The sequence below is a fragment of the Lissotriton vulgaris genome, chromosome 10, assembly GCF_964263255.1.
Source record: "Lissotriton vulgaris chromosome 10, aLisVul1.2, whole genome shotgun sequence".
NCBI lineage: Eukaryota > Metazoa > Chordata > Amphibia > Caudata > Salamandridae > Lissotriton > Lissotriton vulgaris.
This window is the reverse complement of record NC_141698.1, coordinates 940490592-940511109: the sequence shown is the minus strand read 5'-3', so window position 1 is coordinate 940511109 and position 20518 is coordinate 940490592. Positions and strand designations below refer to the sequence as shown.

The 20518-nt window shown below is 42.5% G+C and overlaps 1 protein-coding gene across 1 annotated transcript in view; it reads left to right on the top strand.

The window, feature by feature from the left end:
* DYNC1I1 (dynein cytoplasmic 1 intermediate chain 1) overlaps nt 1–20518 on the top strand; it is a 1862117-nt gene that overhangs the window by 977128 nt on the left and 864471 nt on the right. The window lies entirely within an intron of this gene.

Genomic DNA, 20518 nt, shown 5'->3' with positions numbered 1-20518 from the left:
CATGCATCATTGGATGCTTGGTGCACATAGACTGGATGTATGATGTTACAACGCATACTTTTAAAACGCATACCTTTACAACACATTTTTTACAACGCAACATCCATTACAATGCATTCCATTGCAACGCATGCCATTACAACTAATTTTTAAAAACTACCTTTACAACGCATTCCATAACAACGCATACTACCTTTACAATGCATAGCATTACAACGCATAACATTATATTGCATGTATGGTAAGTATTGGATAGTGTAGGGGTAAAAATTACTATTCTAACTCCAGGGTTTGCAATAGTAGGGTACGTGTTGGATAGTGTAGGGGTAAAAATTACTTTTCTAACTCCAGGGTGTGCAATAGTAGGGCAAGTGTTGGATAGTGTAGGGGTAAAAATTACTATTCTAACTCCGGGGGGTGCAACAGTAGGGTAAGTGTTGGATAGTGTAAGGGTACTATGTGTTGTAATGTATGCGTTGTAATGGTGTGCGTTGTAATGACTGCATTGTAATGACATGCGTTGTAGTGGTATGCGTTGTAGTGTAATGCGTTGTAATGGTTGCGTTGTAATGGCAAGCGTTGTAATGGATGTTGCATTGTAAAAGTTTCGTTGTAATGGTAGTGCGTTGTAAAAGTTGCGTTGTAAAGGTTGTTTCCCACACAGACTTGTCTGTAGCACACAGAGATCTTACACTGACGCACACAGTGGAAAAAAATTAGAGGGAACATTGATCAACATAACTTCTTACTGACTTAATGATGCCCTATATATTTGATCATTGGATTGTTACTGTAGTCAACCCGTTCCTGCAGTATCGAACATAGGGTTACGCAAAAGGCACCATATAAGGCAATCTTTTCAGCTGAAGCACACAACATCTACTCATTTATTTCTGTTCTCAACGAAATCAACAAGTGGGTGGAGACACAGCCCTTCTCTCAGTACCTCTTTTTAAAGCTCTTTTTGTTTTGATTACCTAAAAAATAACCTGTAATGTAATCAGTCCCAGTGTGTAAAAAGCCCACCATTTCTTTGGGATTGCTATGGTTTTGAGACGTGGTCTGCACAATGACTGTCAGAAAAAAGCACCTTTTACTTATTACAGGAGTGAGGTGTCCAAATGGCAAAAAGCTTCAGAGGAATAATTACCAGAAGCTGTAAACTTTATTAGATATTACATGCACCCATGTAACCTCAAAAATGCTTTCAAATGGATTATCGAGTAGTGAGTTTTATCATGTTCACCACCAGGTGATGAATGTTGACCTACATTGATAATTCCTATGTTTTACTTCCTTCCACTGAATTCATGAATTAGTCATGAAACCATAAATGATGGCAAAGAGGTCAAATGAACTCTGGGATTGAAAGGAAGCTCTGCCGAGGCCAGCAGCAGAGCCCCCGTGGCTATGGCTAATACCCCAGTGAGTTACAGGGCCCTGAGAGCAAGGACGGAAGCTAGGAAGAAGAAAGGCCGGGAATTGGGAAATTAAAATAAATGGGTCTGCCCGACAAAGTGTCATTTAGAACAAGTCATTTTCCCTTTTTCATGTAAATAGATAAGTAGCCTATATTTTATCTGATTGTTGCATCAGTGCCCTGTGCTGGGTTTTCCTATGTCACGGTTCAGGAAACTACAATTTAAGGTCTGAGATTCTTGAAACCATTTAATCACTCCCCTGTAAAAATAACCTAAATAAATACACGCCTATATATCGAATGCCAGTTCAAAATGTTGCAGAAGATGCTTTATTGTGTACATGTGCTTTTATAAAAATAATTATACACACAAATCACGAGTTTGTTTAATGTATTTGTGTTGTCTAGTAATCTCCCACACTAGAACCTCATTGGATTTGTGTCCATAATTTCAAGGCGGTTTAAAAAAATTGGCACAACATTTACAGTGTGCTAACCTATTTTAAATCATTCTTCACCGAATTTAAATTCTCTAACTTTTTACATAACAATGTATTGTCTATTTTTAGTGGAAACACTATTGGAACAAATCACTGAGCATGGGCAAAGCAATTAGGTCTTGGTTTAATGTGCCAAGCCATGTAAACACAGGCATTCACAAATGCTGTGTACATGAATTCCATGCAGAAATGCTGGTTATGACATTAGCACCAAACCTGTTCGCTTTTTCAAGAATGGGGAAAAAGTAGCAAAGTAGGCATGAGCTCTGTTTAGAACGCATATGGAACACAAATAACTGAATTTGACAATCAACATTATGGCAGGGAGTCCCATATGCATTTCGATGGAAGCACTTTTTGGTAGGAGCAGTGATACTTCAGTAGCCAATAGCATGAGGTGAAGTAATGTTAATCTTTTAGGTGGAGGCAAAACCCACAATAAGTCTAAATTTAAGAAGTTGCATTGTGACATGATTGACAGATCTCATTTAGAGCAGTGCAGACATTGTTTTAATATCTGGTACTCTGATTATCGCACATTTCCAACATGCATGTAGATTTTGAAAACGTGGATTCCACATCACATGATGGGAATACCATGTATTATTACCACCAGCCAATCACCGGTTGTACCAAAGACCGAAAAGATAATGCTAGCAGGCGCAATATAGCAGGTTAGGTGTTGGAGCTCACTGTGCTACATGTTTGGATCCTTTTAACTGCTTATGACTTGAAAACCCAGGTTAATACCACATTTTCAGTATGCATTTAAATTGCTAGTACATCGCAGCTCTGCCCATGTATTTAGGTCCACGCACTAAATGAGGGCATCTAAGTATCCCTTTGCATGTGCTTCACCCACGCCTGCCTCCCACCATGCTCGCCTTCTAGAAGCTCTTACAATGAATGTGTGTCATTTTACATTGCTGTGGGGTTTTTTGTTTTTTGTTATAGTGAGGTGTTTGCCAATTCCTTGGCTTCTTGGCACTTTAGGATTTTTGAGGCAGATTGATGTCTGTTAACGTAGGTTATCCTCACTTTGGGTATTGATGGACATGCACATTACTTGACTGTTTAGGTGTGAGTTCGGGTGATGTGGTGTGCACGGTTAGGGTTTCTCTCATGGTTGATCTCTGCTGGAGTAATAATTCTGCAGCTTTGCAACATAAATGATGAGAGTGTGAGATATATCATGTGTTATCCCTGCTTGGCGCCACACAGGGTGGGTCTGTGACTTACGACACTACAAAACAGTCGGCTATAGCAGTGTTGTCTATCATTTATAACATCTGGTGGATTTCCTTGTTGCCAATGGGTCTAACACTCGTCCATTTACTTTTAGTGGATGTGAGAGTTATTGTATTGTGATATTTTGGGCTTGTCTGTTCTTTTTTAAGATGTTAGACTCCTAGGGGAATCTCTGACGGCACAGAGCTCTTCCTGGTGTCTTGTTTCCATGTTTACTGAGACAGACATTTAATCATATTTCCCTGTTAATGGATTTCGAATTGTCTAACCTGGTGTTGGTCTGTGTAGATTCACTTTGCAATGTGCCTGCTGCCCCAATGACCCCCTTTCTCTGGGTCACTGTATCTGTCTACCAGTTTTTTATTGTTTTTATTATTGAAGGTGTCAGTGTCAATTCCATGGGTGGGTTGATATAGTATGATGCTGCCCCTTACATTTTATGCCTACTGCCCCTTGTTGCTCTAAGGTATCTCCCAGAGAATTTGATGATCATAATTGTGTTTAATTTGGTTACGTAGGAATGTAACTTTGAATGTTTTTCCTTTTAAGTTATGTTTTTTACAAAAAGTCTAATTAATTATGAAAATGTATTGATCTTGTTTTTAAATAGTTTTATAACTTCCAATTAAGTGACTTTGGTGTTATTGACAACCTGCAAGCCATTACCTTGGGGGTCAGGCACTCATTCTATAACTGTTAAAGTTGCGTTAAAAATCTAATATATCCCTGTCGATTAAGGAATGGTTGTTTTGAACTTTTATATTTAACCGTTCTCCTGTTTGAAACATTTATTTTTTAATTGGATGTAAAATGTATTGTGCTTTTATGGCTGTAAAGCCGAAATAAAGTATTCTTGTCTTGACTTGACTTGATATAGTATGAATGGGTCTTGATGGACAGACAGAAGGGCAAACTGATAGATGGCTAGATTGATATAGATACATAGTCAGAAAAGTACTAGTGGCATACTGGTAAGAGGGTGCACAGACAAAATATCGACTCCAAAATATCGACTGGACATAATATCGACTTTTAAATATAGACTGGACAAAATATCGACTGGACAGAATATCGAGTACAAAAATATCGTTTTTAAGGTAAGTGAAGTAATATCGACTGTGTAAAATATAGATAGCAAAAATATCGATTTTTTAATAATATATAATATTTTATAGTGTATTTTTATGTAATAATATGTGTGAAAAGTGTGTATTAATGTTATAAATAATTTTATTAAATTAATTTTGTTTTAATAATAATTGCGTAATGTAATTCTGTAGCGGGTTGTGGGTTTATAGGGGAATAGGGTGGGAAGTAATTTAATTATAATTAATTAAATATGTTAATTAATTAATTGATATTAATTTAAAATTAATTGTAAATTAATTTATATGTGTTAATTAATTTAATAGCAATTGCAAATTAATTAATAATAATTGATTAATTGGTAAATATGTAAATTTTACTAATTTAATAATAATTTAATTAATACTGTTGCACCCACTGGAGTGGGAATAGTAATTTTAACCCCTACGCTATCCATCGCTTTCCCTACTGTTGCACCCACTGGAGTTGGAATAGTAATTTTAACCCCTACGCTATCCAACACTTTCCCTACTGTTGCACCCACTGAAGTGGGAATAGTAATTTTAACCCCTACGCTATCCAACGCTTTCCCTACTGTTGCACCCACTGGAGTTGGTATAGTAATTTTAACCCCTACGCTATCCAACGCTTTCCCTACTGTTGCACCCACTGGAGTGGGAATAGTAATTTTAACCCCTACGCTATCCAACACTTTCCCTACTGTTGCACCCACTGGAGTGGGAATAGTAATTTTAACCCCTACGCTATCCAACGCTTTCCCTACTGTTGCACCCACTGGAGTTGGAATAGTAATTTTAACCCCTACGCTATCCAACGCTTTCCCTACTGTTTCACCCACTGGAGTGGGAATAGTAATTTTAACCCCTAAGCTATCCAACACTTTCCCTACTGTTGCACCCACTGGAGTGGGAATATTAATTTTAACCCCTACGCTATCCAACGCTTTCCCTACTGTTGCACCCACTGGAGTTTGAATAGTAATTTTCTTTTTTTTTTTTTTTAATTTTTGGAAACCTTTATTGTGCAACAAAAGCTTACAGGTACGGGCCCACAACCATGCAGGCCGGCCGCGAAATCAAGTAATAGCACATAAGGCAAAATCAAAACAGCTCAGCAGTCCCTGAGACGAGGGCAGCAAATATACGATGCATTACATACTGGAGAAGGTGGGACCACTGAGTACAGGATAAGTGAGGTTAATTTTAAAGTTATAGGTAGGAAGGATCAGACGCAGTCCCTTCATCGAGAACACATGGCGGGCAATGATCCCAGCGAGTCAGCAACAAACCAGGCAATAATTAGAGGAGCATCAGAAGAACTTGAGGATAAGAGCAAACAGTACAATACTTACTGGTCAGTACCCGCGGCAGGAGCGTGAAACATCTTGACTGACAGTAGTGGAGAGACCAACAGCCGTAACAATGGAATAGTAATTTTAACCCCTACGCTATCCAATGCTTTTCCTACGCTTGCACTCTTTGGAGTGGGAATAGTATTTTTTACACTTCTGGTATCGTACGGTAATATAATAGTATCTTATTTAATTATAGTATGTTACTATATATATATGTTTTAACAAATAAGATTGTAAAAAATTATTTTTTTTAATTTCATTTATTATTTAATTATTATAAGTTAATTTAAGTATTTTTAAGTATATTTTAGTAATTAAATTTTAATATTAATTTAATTTAACACTGTTTTTAATAGTCGATATTTTTTACAACTATATTATTGTAAACGATATTTTGTACTCGATATTTTTGTACTTACCTGTTTGTAGATACAAACTCGATATTTTGACTGTCGATATTTTGTCGACGATATTTTTGCAAGTCGATATTTTGTCCCTCGATATTATTTCAGTGTTCCTGGTAAGAGATTAGTAAAATGAGCTAGGGGGATCCCTGTTGCCTGGTACAGGTGATACTCCATGTCTTTGCAATGGATTGGGGGATCAGGTCACAGGAGCAAGCAATATCCAGCTGTATGTGGCAGGAGAGTAAGCCCAACTGTCGGCAAGAGATAAATAAGCACAAAAGAGCACACTGAAAAAGGTGAGATATAGCTCTGTTTGTGGAAAGTGGGGGATAGCTCTGCTACTTGCACTGGGTGAGGATTCAATCTACTGATCAAGAGAGATCCCATATGTTTGTTATAAATAAGAGATATCCCTACACTTGATTACCAAATGATGAAAGTCCCCATTGTCACCTCACACAATCGCATGGCGCCAATCCCTGCTTAACTGGGCTAAAGCGGAAGGGGTGGTGCTACGTGGAGAAGACCTCCTTGGCCTCCGTAGATTCCCCTTGGCGCCTCAGTTGGACACGATGACTTTGAAGCTCCAGGAACTGTACTCTAACACAAGGGACTCAAGCAGGCTGTCTGGGCCTGATGCTCACGCCCCCCCCCTCTCATATGGGTGTTGAGTAGCATAGGCTCCCAGGATCAAATGATCCTTCTCTTACAGACTCCCATCCTCATTGGGCCCGGTGAGCCCTGGGCACCCCACCCACACGTTTCCTCCCTGGCTATATTATACATGGCGGCAGGTCTCAAGCGACTTTTACCATTCCTTGATATAAGTTGTCCTCCTTTGTTGTAACCTATATTCACAGTTGAGTTTATTTGCACAATGCCTGAACTTTCTATGCACCGCTCAGTGGGACAGCTTTTGGGTCCTGGCACCCACTCTCGATGGACGCAGTCAATGGACCCCTAGTAGTCATTATTGCATAATTAATCTGCTCCTCTTCTGTTGTGGAGTGCTAGACTCTGTACTGCCTACAGACGTTTTTCCATTATATACGAGCACTGCTCGAATTGCCTGTTTAAAATGTGCAAAAATAACAAAATAAATAATAGATATCCCTATTGCCTGCAGTAAGCTATGGCAAAATAAGCTAAACAACCAATAACTTTACTGTCACTCCATATGTGAGCAATAGCCTGCTGTCTGTGACAATCTAGGGATGTCTCTTGTCTGGTGATAATGCTCCATTTACTTAACAGTAATTGCATTTACAAATTGACGCCATCCTGCCTCACCCAACATCGACTACCGTACCATTTAGAAAATGAAAGACACTTCCCTCCTCCTGTCCGATTGACACGCCATAAGTCAACTTAACTTTCATTGGCCTGGAATGACTGGGAGGGTGGGAAGGGATGTAATGAATGGAAGCAATGGAACAGGATTTAGAGTAATGAAATTACAGGTAAGTAATTGGGGCAATACACCATAGTTCTTACCCTCGCGTTCCTTCATTACAAAATGAGATCTACAAAACAAACAACAGATTTGATGCCAAAAAATCACATGCATAATTTATTGAACCAAAAGCAAATGAAAGAAAAGAAGCACCACTATTACTTCATAGTGTGAAAAACTCACGAACCAATATCATCAGAGAGTTCTACTTCTTGTGCAATCCTATATTGAGAGGCAAAAGTAAGAGGAGACCTTAAACTAATCTGTGGTGACTGACATCACTTGCTAAAAAAATACCATTTCCTTAAATATGATGTGACATTTGATTATCTCCTAGAAGAATGAAGAGTATTAGTCAGGTGTACTGGTACCCCTCTATTCAATAATACTAGTCTTTCAATATCTAGTTTCAGCCTGGATAGAGTTTCTTGTCGTAACACTTAAAATTGAAGCGAGGAGGGGTACAGAGGCAACCTGCACTCCTCTCACTGCGTCAACGCTACTAGAAGAGGAAACCTGTTATAATCATTGAAGCCCTCTCCCGCCTTGCCCAGTGCAGAAACTTGAGAATCAGAGGGAAGGGAGGGGGGAGGATTAAGAAGTCCCAAAACCCAACTGCGTGAGAGAGCATTGACCACCCAGGCATGATCCTTCCTGATGCTTGAACAGAAACTTCTCTCTTTGGAGTTGAGAAATGTCACAATCAGGTCTATCACTGGATTCCCCACATCCGAGTGATATCTCAACATATATCCTCTGATGGAGACAAAAGTCTACTGAGGATGGAATGTTTGTGCTGATATTGTCCGCTAGAGTATTGGATATTAAGTCGATTTTGATTGCAGAGATGGAGATCCGTCTGGGTTCTGCCCAATGAAACCGCTTTTCTGCACTCTTCACCAGTGACCATGTCTTGGTTCCTCCCTACCTGTTGACATATGTTTTTTCTCTCACATCGTCTGTTCTGACTAGAACCACTCTTCTCGTCAGGTGACATGAAAGGACTTAAGAGCTAATGATACAATTTCCAGCTCTCACCAGTTGGATGATATTCTGCTCTAGGAGAGAGATCAGAACCCCTTGATCTGATGAACATCTACCCAAGCATTCCAGTCTGACAGACTGCTATCCATTGTAACAATTCTTGGACCTGGGAGGGAGAGAGGCAGTCCCTTCAGAATGTGTTCCTTCTTCAACTACCACCTCAACTCCTCCTATACCTGAGAAAAAGAGGAATCAGAAGTGTCAGAGGCTGAGATAGGGGAGCACAATGTGCTAGCATGTGTCTTATCAGCTTGTGTAGATGGAACCTGACACAAAGAACAAGAAACAATGTTGCAGCCAAATCTCTTTGTACTTGTAGTCATGCAGAAGCCACTGGAGCAGTCAGATTTGGAAGATTTGAGATAGGAGATAAAATCGTTGTTACTCTATCTTACGACAAGGTGATTATAACAATGTGGGTGTAAAATCCTGCCCCAATGAACTGAACTGCTGCTCTTGTCAGAATCAGATTGGACTTTTCTCAACTGATTAAAAAAAAATGCCTTTGCAAAACCGAACAAGCTATGTCTGTATGCTGCCGTACCAAATGCTTGGCTGGAGCATGAATCATCAAATTGTCTAGATACAGACAAATTAATATTCCCTGATGGTGAATCAATGCTACCATTGGCACCAGGATTGTCGGGAATACTTCTGGAGCCAACTTCAGCCCCAATGGCAAAACTCAGAATTGAAAATTATGGTTGCCTATGGCAAATCAGTCATTTTTGATGACCTTCTGCTATGGGTATGTGCAAATAGGCTTCCTGAAGATCTATGGATGTCATATAGTCCTAGACGGCCACCACTGGAATTATGGACTGGTGAGTGACCATTCTGAATTGTAATGTTCTGACCCACCCATTCACTTTCTTGAGGTCCAGAACCATCCCGCATATTCCAGAAACGTTTTGCATTAGGAATAAGATGTTATATGCTCCCTTTTCACCCAGGACACTGCACAATTTCTCTTTTCTAAGAAGGCATGAACCCCCATCTGCAGTGCCTGGTGTTTTACTGCAGCCTTTGTGATGGGTGTACAGATGGTACCCCATTCAAGAGGCAACTTGACAAGTCCATGTGATAGCCATTTATGATGATTTTCAATTCCCATTGATCTATCGCATTGTCTTCCCATGCCTCTAGGAAATGAGAAAGCCTGCCTCTATTGGATAGTTGGAATCTGCCCAGTAATTGTCAGGATTTCCACTTTCTGCTGAGCTTTGGAATCTGTATTGGATGCTGAGTTTTTCGGCTGGAATTTTCTCTGATGATCAGCATAAGGTTTGAAATCTTTTCGGGTCGAGTAATAAGAATATCCCCAGTAGCTTTGGGTGGATGGGGATTTTCCCTTATACAGCATAGAATGTTTCCAATCTTTAATAGCCTTTGTAATCATTATATCTAGCTGTTTCCCAAATAGCATTTTCTCGTCAAAGGGACTTTTTAAAAGCGCTGCTTTTTTCTGATGACCCTACCCCTCAAATCTCTCATCGTTTAATTCCTTCTTGCCATAACCAAAGACACTGTGGCTATACGAGAGGCCTTCAAGCCATCTGAAGATACATCTGCTAAGAATTTGGCCTCTTGTTCCATATCAACCAGACGCTCAGAGCAGTTGGTTTGTTCCTGAATCGCCATAGGCAATTTCACAAAATCCAACACTGAAGATTACGCAGAGTAGACGGAATACATCTCATCTGTGAGTGAAAGATTCTCTGCAGAAAAAGCTTTCTTAAAAGCTCCCTCCACCTTTTTGTTGGTTGTATCCGAAGGTGAAGAGTCTTTGGGATTAATAGCTGTTCTGCTAATCAATGTGGCCAAGATGGCATCCACTTTAATATTATGAAGAAGAGAATCTTCTCCCTCTTCCAAAGAAGAGTTTTTGCAAAAACATGGCACTGTAGTACAGTCCAACTCTCCCCATTCTCATGTAATTTAGCCTTTTATTCTCCCATGAAATTGTTTGGCAAAAATTGGGGGCCTCAAATATTGCAGAAAAAGGCTCTCTATGGTCCGTTGAGCAGAAAAGGTAGAAAATATAAAATTCTGCCTTATATGCTGTAGAATGTCCAGCATTCCTCTCTCCGTACGTATTTGCCTGAAGAAGTAGAAGGGGCACCAGTCTCTGAGTTAGAGGAATCTTGCACCACCAGCATGCTTTCAATCTTTGGGCTTATTTTTAGCTCTATCTTCCAAAGCCCTAGATATTGCCGGCTCAATCCTGGCCTATACCTCTGCAGCAGAAATTAAGGCTGGCGGCTCAGGGAACTCCAAAGGCCTCAACATTTTAGCTGAAATGGGGCCTTCATCCGTTGAATAGGACAATATGTCTCCTCTCTTGGCAGAAATCTTCCACACCATTATTACTACACGAGGACAAGAGGAAAGAAGAACCACCCTAAATAAATTTTACAAAAATACCCTGGGAAAGAATCAATGCCTATGGAACTGTTCCCTCTACCTCCAATCAACATGATACTCAACATACACCAATGGGAAAAGAAGACATATATGCAAAAATAAGATTAATAAGTCAAACAGCCTCATATGGGACTCTGACTTCATTTTGGTAGCTGTCGGCACCAAGGAGAGCACCACTTCCCCCTATGCCATGACCCGAAAGGACAGTCCCAGTCGCATTGAGCCGGCCAAACTCCATCCTCACCGCTCATGAAGGAGGCACTGCTTCATCCTGCCCCGTGGACCTCATAAGCAGCACCTCCAGTAAAGAAAAAGAATGCCAGGCCAGTCCTGGTGTGCCCAACATGCCCGTAAATTAAAAACACTTCCCCCGAAGTAGCTCAGCAGCTGCAGCACTACACATGGCTGAAACCGTAGGGATGCTTGAGGCAGCAAAAAACAGGAGGAGGGTAGGAAAGGTGTTCTGTTTTCTATTTATCGTGGTACTAGATGTCTTGTGAGGTAGGATGGCCTGCTTTGGAATGAAGGAAGTTAGCTCAAGGACGATGAGGTAATACAATACTAAGTTAGCGGTGAAGTATATTATACTTAGATAGGTGGACAACTACTTATTGTACAATGCTTCAATTATCAATTTGTTTTCTGAAATATTAGATGCCATTCCCACGCAACTCACAACCCTTTTCAAAATATATTGAATGCTATGCTCCTTTATCATTTTTGAACTTAATAAATGCAAACCTTCTAAACTTAAAACAAAGTTGCCTTACATTCCTCAGGTCTATTTTTTTTGTAACAAAATAGGCTGATTACGTTTGCAACTGCCAAAGTCATAAAAAAGTTGTGATTGACTGTTAATTCATTATGCCATGTGGATCCTCTTCCTGTGCATTGGCACACCAGTGTGCGTACAGGCACACTACAATCCAGAGATTAGAATTCACTCTCCAAACTGCCCATTGTCCCTGAGAAGTGCAGCCATTATGCTTGGCTAACCGTAAAGTGAGTGGAGCACAGTAAGTACATTACTAGAGATTCACCGGAGTTGTGTCTTTTCTTTCCCAGCTACAGATGTTGTTTCTTCAGAGGGCACCCTGCCAAAATAGGTGCTATTAATTCGTGCACGACATTCTCAGCCAAATGTGGAGAGTGAACTACAATCAGCCCTCGAAAATGTTAAAGCCAGTACAATATTGTCCCGAATGAATGTAGCAAGCAAGGCGGACTATTTTCTTAATACTAGAAGGGTTTTGTGTTCATTCCCTCTGGCATTTTAATCAAGCTAGATAGCTGATGATTCTTCTGTCCACCCACCACTAACAGCAGCATATCAGGGGTTTTCCTAGTGTCCCATACTCCAGTCCAGCCCTGGCAACAAACAAGGCTAGCCTAGGCAACCAGAGATGAAGCCTTTATTGCTATATCGTCCACCTTCCTAGCATTTAAAGAACTCTAAGGGTCTGATTTTGAGTTCGACGGTCCGACCGCTGCCGTCGTCTTGACATTGGATTCATCGCTGCCGACGAGTTGGTCTGCCCACCTTATTATGATATTAAGATGTTGTCGGTTTTCAGAATGAAAGATCGCTGCAGCAACCCCGCAGACCACCTCGATGGCAGTTGGAGAAAAGTAGCTGTCATAGGGTGATACAAAGAAGCTTCACCGACATCCGAATTACAAGTTGGCTTTCCAACGAGCCGACTGTGGCAGTGGACCTGCCTGCTTTAAGTCAGCGGAAAGAAAGGATTTGGGGTGCATACTCACCCATTTCCCTTTATTCCCTTCAGTTTCTCTAATGGATCCCTTACTCCAGATGACCCTATTGGCATTGAAATCCAGGTAAGTCCGTTTTGCAGTATTTACCCGTTGACTGGACTGAGCACATATGGTCCGGACTCAAGCAATGGAAATGTACTGGTAGTTGGAATTTTCTCACTTATCATGCATATGTGTACACTACAGTCAAAAATATACACACCAGCTTCGACATATAGGAAAAAATATATACCGCTGTCCGCAAGACTACCGTGGGGACAGCAAGAACATTGTGTTACGGCAGACGGTAGACCGCTGACACACGATCTTCTTAGGACAGCCACTGAAGCAGTACAGCAGTGGGACTGCTGAGCTCATAATCAGGCCCAAAGTCTGAGTAGCATCTGATCCCATTTTGTCTTCTATGCCTGTGCTCCTTTTGACTTTTGTTGCACAGAGACATAAAGGAGTGGGATGAGGAGCTTTGATGCCAGGTCGTTGCAGCCTCATCTTGTGGATGTGGATATGGGGCAGTAAGTAGCAACAGCTGCTACCACTAGCTTGGCCTTGATCCCTGGCACTACACTCACTACCTCAGTCTCATGAAGCCAGCAACAGCAACAAAGTAGAATAGTCTTGAGGACCTGAGGCTAGACAAATGGGTTATCTCAGAAATGTGGGCAAGTTTCACAGGATGCATGTGGTCACTTCTGTCACCCATGGCTTATTGGTGAGCAGATGTCCTTGCCTCATGTGAGAAAAATACAAGGAATCTCAGCGGTATGACTGTGGGTGCAAGTATCGGGGATCATAGAAAAGCTTAAAAAATGAGTGCGAGTGTTGTAAAGCACGACATAGGTTGCTTGTAGAGGTTTATATGTCACGAACATCAGTCTACTGAAGGACAATATCAGTCATGCAACATTTATTTTTAAACAAATGCAAGACATCTACCATATTCCAATATTAGCCTCAACATTTACCAACGTGGGAATTTAGAATAATATGAAAAAACTCATTTATGAAGAAGTCTTGTTTTTTTTCTATTTTTCACGTCTCACTTTCTTTTGTCATATCAGCATTGCAGGATTCTAATGCATTGAAAGTGAAATACTCCATAAAAGCTAAAATTAAACAACGTTTTGGTCATGGACAAAAACAGTCCTATAAATTAATGAAGAGAGGTGGGTCACAGTCACCAGTCACCTGCAGTTCATGCACCACTGTCAAAGTACTTCGGCATCAGGCTCCTGAGTCCAGCATATGCTTCCCCCTTTAAGCGGCACTCTTAAAATCATGCTGCTTTGTATTTGACAGAGAGGAATAGAAAGAGAACTATCAAGATAGAGAAGAGCATGAGAAGGGGAAATGCATGCACTGGTGCAGGAAGTAAGTGACTAACACGTTTTATAAAATGGCAGCAAAGGGCACTTACGAAAGGGGGAATAACGGGGTGTGAGTATCCCTGTAAGAAAAATAATCAACACAAAGGTCCGATTACGATGGCGGTTAGACCCCAACAGACATCCTGTTGCAGCATCTGCTGCTGTGCTGTGGTCTTACAGACACATTACAATGTGTACGTCGGAGTCAGCAGGCGGACGGGCCATCTGATGCTTTCTGACAGGTTCAAGGAGCCAGTCGGTGCATCAGAAACACTTCATAAAAACTTAGGGGGTCATTAGGATGGCGGACGGACCTGCGTCCGTCCGCCACCCCCGAGGTAGAGGGACCGTCCACATGGGCAGCGGTGGTCCCTCCATGCAAAATAGGTTGTGACCGCCACCCTGGCGGTCACATCCCGTATCTTTAACCTTGCGGCAGGTGCTGCTTGAAGCAGCACCCGCTGCAAGGTTAAAAATGCATGTATTGCATTTACATGCAAAAAGCGGCAGACACCGCGCGGTGCCTGCCGCTTTGTTCATGTAAATGCAGGGGGGTACCATAGGTACCCCCCATGTTCATCCCCCACCCCCTGACACCCTGGGGGCCCGCAACGGGTCCCCAAACTGAAAAGACGACATGCCTTTCCACGGCGGAAAAGCCGCCGTGGAAAAGCATGTTTCCTGTCCCATCCTAATATGGCTGGTGGTGTCTGATAGACACCGCCACCATATTAGAGCTTTTCCGCCACGGTCGGAAGACGACCACGGCGGAAAAGCGGCGGACGGTTTTCCTGTCCGCAGATGACATCCCACTCATCCTAATCTGGCGGGGGGTCTTTGGAGGCACTGCTGCGGTGATTCCGCATCCTCCGGGCCGGCAGTGGCTTCCGCCGGCCCGGAGGATACGGAGTCACCGCAATCCTAATCGGCCCCTTAATGTCAGTTTCCGGATACCATTCCATGTTGGCCTTCCGACATGGAAAGGCTGTCGCAAAGTGACATTGGGGCGGCCCTAGCAGAGCCTCCTTTCTACCTGGCCCTCTGCAATGGGGCCTGCGGGGTACTTATGGTGCCCCCCAAAAACATCTCTGCACCGTATGGCGGGCACCATGAAGTGCCTGTCTTGTGGTGCAGGGATGTTTGAAAACATACATTTTTTAATGGAAGCATATCCTGCGGTCTTTTCCGCCCACTGCACATGTTTCCATTGAAAAATTTAAATTTCCGACCGCCCTATGGGTGGTCGCATCCAAATACTGACGGCTGAACCGCCGACCTGAGCTTGGGTGGTTCCCAATCCACACGATGTTGGGCGGACAGGAGTCTGCCCGGCATCGTAACTAGCCCCATAGTGTCATAAATGTGAATTTATCACCGAAGAACGTGTCATGGTGAATTCATGAAATAGCAAATTTGTCCTTTACGGATTTTTCATATTCACATGGATCATTGGTATCATCTTTCATTCCTGGTTAAAATGCAGACTAACCATCTGACCTTGTGGTATTTTCCACTACTTTGGTGGCCTCCATCCTGTTTAAAGTAGATGGGTCGGTTTCATTTACACAGTTGTCCTGACCCTCAGTGTCTTTACTGACTGGTTCGTCCAGCTTTAAGCAGGGTCGATGCTGCTTTAAGGATATCTGTTGCTAATGAACTTACAGCACCAGCGTTAATGACTACAAGAGGGCATTAAATTGCAAGTAATGACCTAAAAAAATGGACTTGTGTTGAGCAGAAAGGCGCATCAAAATATCATTTGTCCTGCTTCTGTGAAAATCTTTGCAGCAGAGCTGTTTTTAAGACGAATGCTGCAAGCATGGATTGAATGATTCCTGGAGGTACAGGCCACATCTGCCAGGTCAGTTTGACCTGGCAGATGTGCCATCATGATTACCAGAGTTGACTCTGGTAATCATGATGGGACCGCAGTAGATATTACCTAGGCAACCCAGCTAAACAGGCAAGGAGGGGAGAGCTACTAATGTATTACAAGGACAAGGAGGTGACTGAGAAACAGTAATAGAAAATGGGATTGCAGAAGCGAGGACGAGTGTGTTTTCATCATAGGAAACATAAATATATGAAATATATATTGGTTCAGTTCATGGTGGCAGGGGGGAATGGAGGTGCAGGTGCCACCGGGCACCACATTAGAGGGTGCTTTAGCGTTTTCCAAATGCAAATAGTGCAAGAATAAGGCAGGATAACATGGTCTCCTGTAGCAGTAACTCACCATGGCAAATCAGTCAATGAAACCACAGACCTTCAACCCCAATCAGATTAATCTACCTTTATTTCAAGTAACCTTAAGGATATGTGCGGCTGTCTATCATGGTAGAGACCACCAGTTGCATCTCCACCATGTAAATATCACGCTTTACACTGCTCTTTTCATAAGGTTGGCTCTCTGCAAAATTCTGCAATTATGCCATTTGGTAATCCGGATAAAAACACTGGAATCAACCAAGCATTACTCCAAAATATTTCACATCAAGGACATCATTATGATGGCAGTTGGACGAGCATCCATCTGCTATTGCAGTGGGATGGAGACCACCCGCCAAGTAGTCCATGGTACCACCTGCCATACTATGATAAGACCACCGGTTAGGCTCTCAGAAATATGCCTTTTTCCATTGTGGCTTGTGTTGGGGCCCGGAAATGGGTCGCAGCACATGCTGCAGTAGAAAAAGGCATGTTTTCAAACATGCATGCACTGTGTGGCAGGCACCATGTGGTACCTTGCACGTGATGCTTGGATGTTTGTGGGGGCACCACATTTGCCCCCCTGGCCACATATCTGTGGGCCATGGGGTCTAGGGGTCCTGTTAGAGGCTCCCAAAGTCCCGTTCTGACAGCCTTTGCAAGGCAGCGGGACCCAGGGCCGGACTGGACATAGCAGGCACCAGGTGTTTCCCTGGTGGGCCACCAGGGTGGGAGGCAGTTTGTTACCGGTGGCTGGTTTTGCAGCATAACTGCAGTATCGCCCACGGTAACAAAAGCTGCTACGGTGAGACAGGAGTGGTCCATCCACCTAGTAACCCCCCTCCCCCCGGGGGCCGGCCAAGCTGTTTGCCAGGGCTGGTTTTGGTTCCTGGTCCATCCATGGTGGGACCGCCATGAAAAGGCCGTCAGAAATGGACATCATAATCCCTACTGCAGAGCCCGGGCAGGCACCACCTTCATTGTAGGGATTGCTGTCCGACTGCTGCCCCGGCGGGCTCCTTGTTCCTGTCGTAGGTGGCGGTCTTTCCCCCCACCCTCTGCGCTCCCACAGTTTGGTAATCCGGTGGTCAGACCGTAGCCCTGGATGTTGGCCAGACTGCCACCAGCGGCCTGTCGGTGACGGTCCTCCCGACATCATGATGAAGGCCTAAATGTTTAATATAGTGTGTGACCAATTCTCTGCTCTTTGTTACATTGAAAGTGAGCTGAAACCATCAGAGTAGAGTGGCGCTATAGAAAAATAAGTACATAGTTCAGTTAATTCAACACTCTTCCAACCAAGCAACTCCCCCCAATCGAACCTCCATGGTGTGGATACCCATCTGCCAATGCTCTTCCGCTTTTAGTGCTGAGTATGAACCTCCATATATGTTCACTTACAATGCAATACAATAAAAGCAAACAATGGCTCTGACATTATTTTAGGCTAAATAGACATACTCTGAAGGTAGGTGGCTGTCTGTCTGTCTGTCTCTCTCGCCCATCGCTCATATTATATCTCTATCATTCCCATGATGTAACATATACCTTCATTCTCCTCCGCTTTGTGTCTGCCTTTCTTGATTCTCTCTGCTCCTTCTCGTGTTTTTTCTCTTCTTTTCCTCGCTCTGAGCCTCTCTCTCTTCCTACTTCCCTTTTCCAACTCCACAACGCACTACACAGCAAAAAAAATGAAGAAAAGAAACATCTAGAAAACAATTTTAATGTTTCCTCCTCTGAATGCATGCTTGTATTAGCCGTGTTGCATCGTTAGGAAGTGACTTGTAACCTTTGAAAATACTCTGAAAAGAAAATTATCCAGCGGCCCCCAAAAATGCGGAAGAGGGTGGAAAAAAAGCAGACATTTGCATAGACCAAAAAATGGTAATGTAACATCTGGCAGTGGTAGCTGACATATGTCAATTTCTCTAGCAGTCATTAGTTTCACATTAATGCGAGAGCTTCGCCTGGAACTGCAAATGCCATTTCTCATCATGGCTTTTCCTTCATTCTGATGGCAGAGGCTTGTCTGAACTGTATGCGCGTTGTTTACTTGCCAATGGCGCACCACCCGAGGTCAACCCCCTCCTTAACCCCTTCCTGTGGGTCACGTAAGAGAACGAGCCTGATGAGAAATGAATTGGAAATGAGGTTTCTGCGGAACAGGTGTCCACGTGGGGTATGTCTGCCGGGCTCCCGCGTTGTTTTCATCATCTCCCTTGCCGGCTTGATATAAATCCCCAGAGCCCGGTGGAGGGTCTGAAAGCGTTTAAAACGGAGCCTTGCCACGGGGGATGCGAGCAGGTGCTTGCCACTGGACGTGAACCCCGCGATCTTTAGCTCGCATTGCAGGAAGTCGGTTCCGTTAGAAGGGAACTGTTCCATGGTGGCAAATCCTTTACAGTGATGTGCTTCAAGCTGCTTGCAATTCTCGTGGTTAAACATTATGCATCCGCGCTATTTGCACGCCAGAAAGTCTCGAGCTGGGAAGTAAAAGTACAAATCATCATGAAGAAATCCATTATTTGTCCGTTTGTTTCTTTATGTATTTATTTGGTAAAGCGAGATATGTTAATGTGATAGACAACTTATCTAGCACTCGTTTGCCTAGTAAGTTTTCTTTGCGCTTAGCGATGTATTTTGAGCAAGTAAAATAGGTAAATCCCTTTACATTAACACCACTAACAAAAAGTAAACACTTAAGGTTTGATCAGGAAGAGACAAGGGGCCATGTGTGAAAAGCCATTTTGTGTTTGCAAACACTGCTCTTCCCAAAATCATAGGGTTTGCAACTGTAAAATTCTTGTAGGTATTTGTTACAGCGTCAAAATAGATAAGCACTCACTGTTCGTTGTTATGTCAGAATGTTGTCTTTTACCAACCAACACAAGATTGATCAATTACAATTTTCTATTTTCTAATAAATTGCAATACGTTTTCTAGATTAATTCAATATTCTTCAGGCTTGTTGTGTGTTGATTAATTCTTTTTATTGGAAAATGTACAAAATATTTTCATCAGCGTAGCCAACGCGTTTCGGCCCTTCTCCTGGGACTTCTTCTTCTATTCCTATTGATGTATCACAATGATCCATTCACATAGGTTAGTCCAAAAGGATTCCTAGGTTTATAAAGGGTTAATGGTTTTCCAATTAATTTTAGATCCGGATTGTTCAAGTTCAGCAAGGTTCTAGTTTTGGCCTAGTCAGTGCTTAGCGAGTTCACCTTCTCTGGGTTAATCGCTCCAGGACACCTTCCCTTTGGTAAATGGTGCTGGGTGACTGTGGCTGTGTGGATACACAGTTGTTCAGGGGACCAGTGCTGCTCCCCCCGAAGTTTTCACAAACAGCAAGCTTTTTACTTTATTTTAATTTTTGTATTTTAAAGGCACCACGAGTTCTTTTAAGAAACAAAGGCTGTTTAAAAAAAATAAAAATTGCCATTTGGGAATGCTTCGGGGTTGAGGTGTGCTGTTCCGTGCAGGCCAATAGCCCTGTGTCTGTAGCTACCTCCTGTGACTGGATGTGTTCCGATGTGACCTATACTACAAACGTTGCATTGCAAAATCAGAGGCAGTTTGCAAAAAACTGATGCGCAATTTGCTCCTACTTTTTTAAACTTGCCTCTTCGTACATCTGGCCATAAATGAGTGCCTTTCAATTCATATCTCTTGTGAGTAAGCATATTATTACAGACAGGCAGGAGTAAGCATGTGCAAGTAGAGATGCAGTGACTGCAAGACACCCTAATAGATTTGGCATAGTCCATATGTGGACTGTAACTGGAAAATCAAGTGGACAAGCATGGCAGAAGGGAAGCAGAGCTATTTCTTCACAATGTGTAAGAACCACGAAGGATGCCGGTTAAAATATAATAAATAACTTGGGGCATGATTTATTAAAGGGTTTTATCTATTCTGTATCGATGGGAAAATGCTTTAATGCATATGAGCCTTAGCTGGCAAATTAGGCAACAGTAGGACAATGGCATAGGGCAGGAGGGCATAAGAAGCGTTTCAAATAATTAGGGTGGCATGAGAGAATTGGTATAGTTTAAGAATACATATTGTATGCATAATGTTGTACTATAGTGTTTGGTAAATAGGAAGAGCATGGAAGGTAGGAGAGCAGACATAAGGATGCAGTCAGGGTGGGTGGGGAGAGAGGAGGGTATCGGGCGATAACACTGTGCTGTAACCATCAGTTCAAACGTTA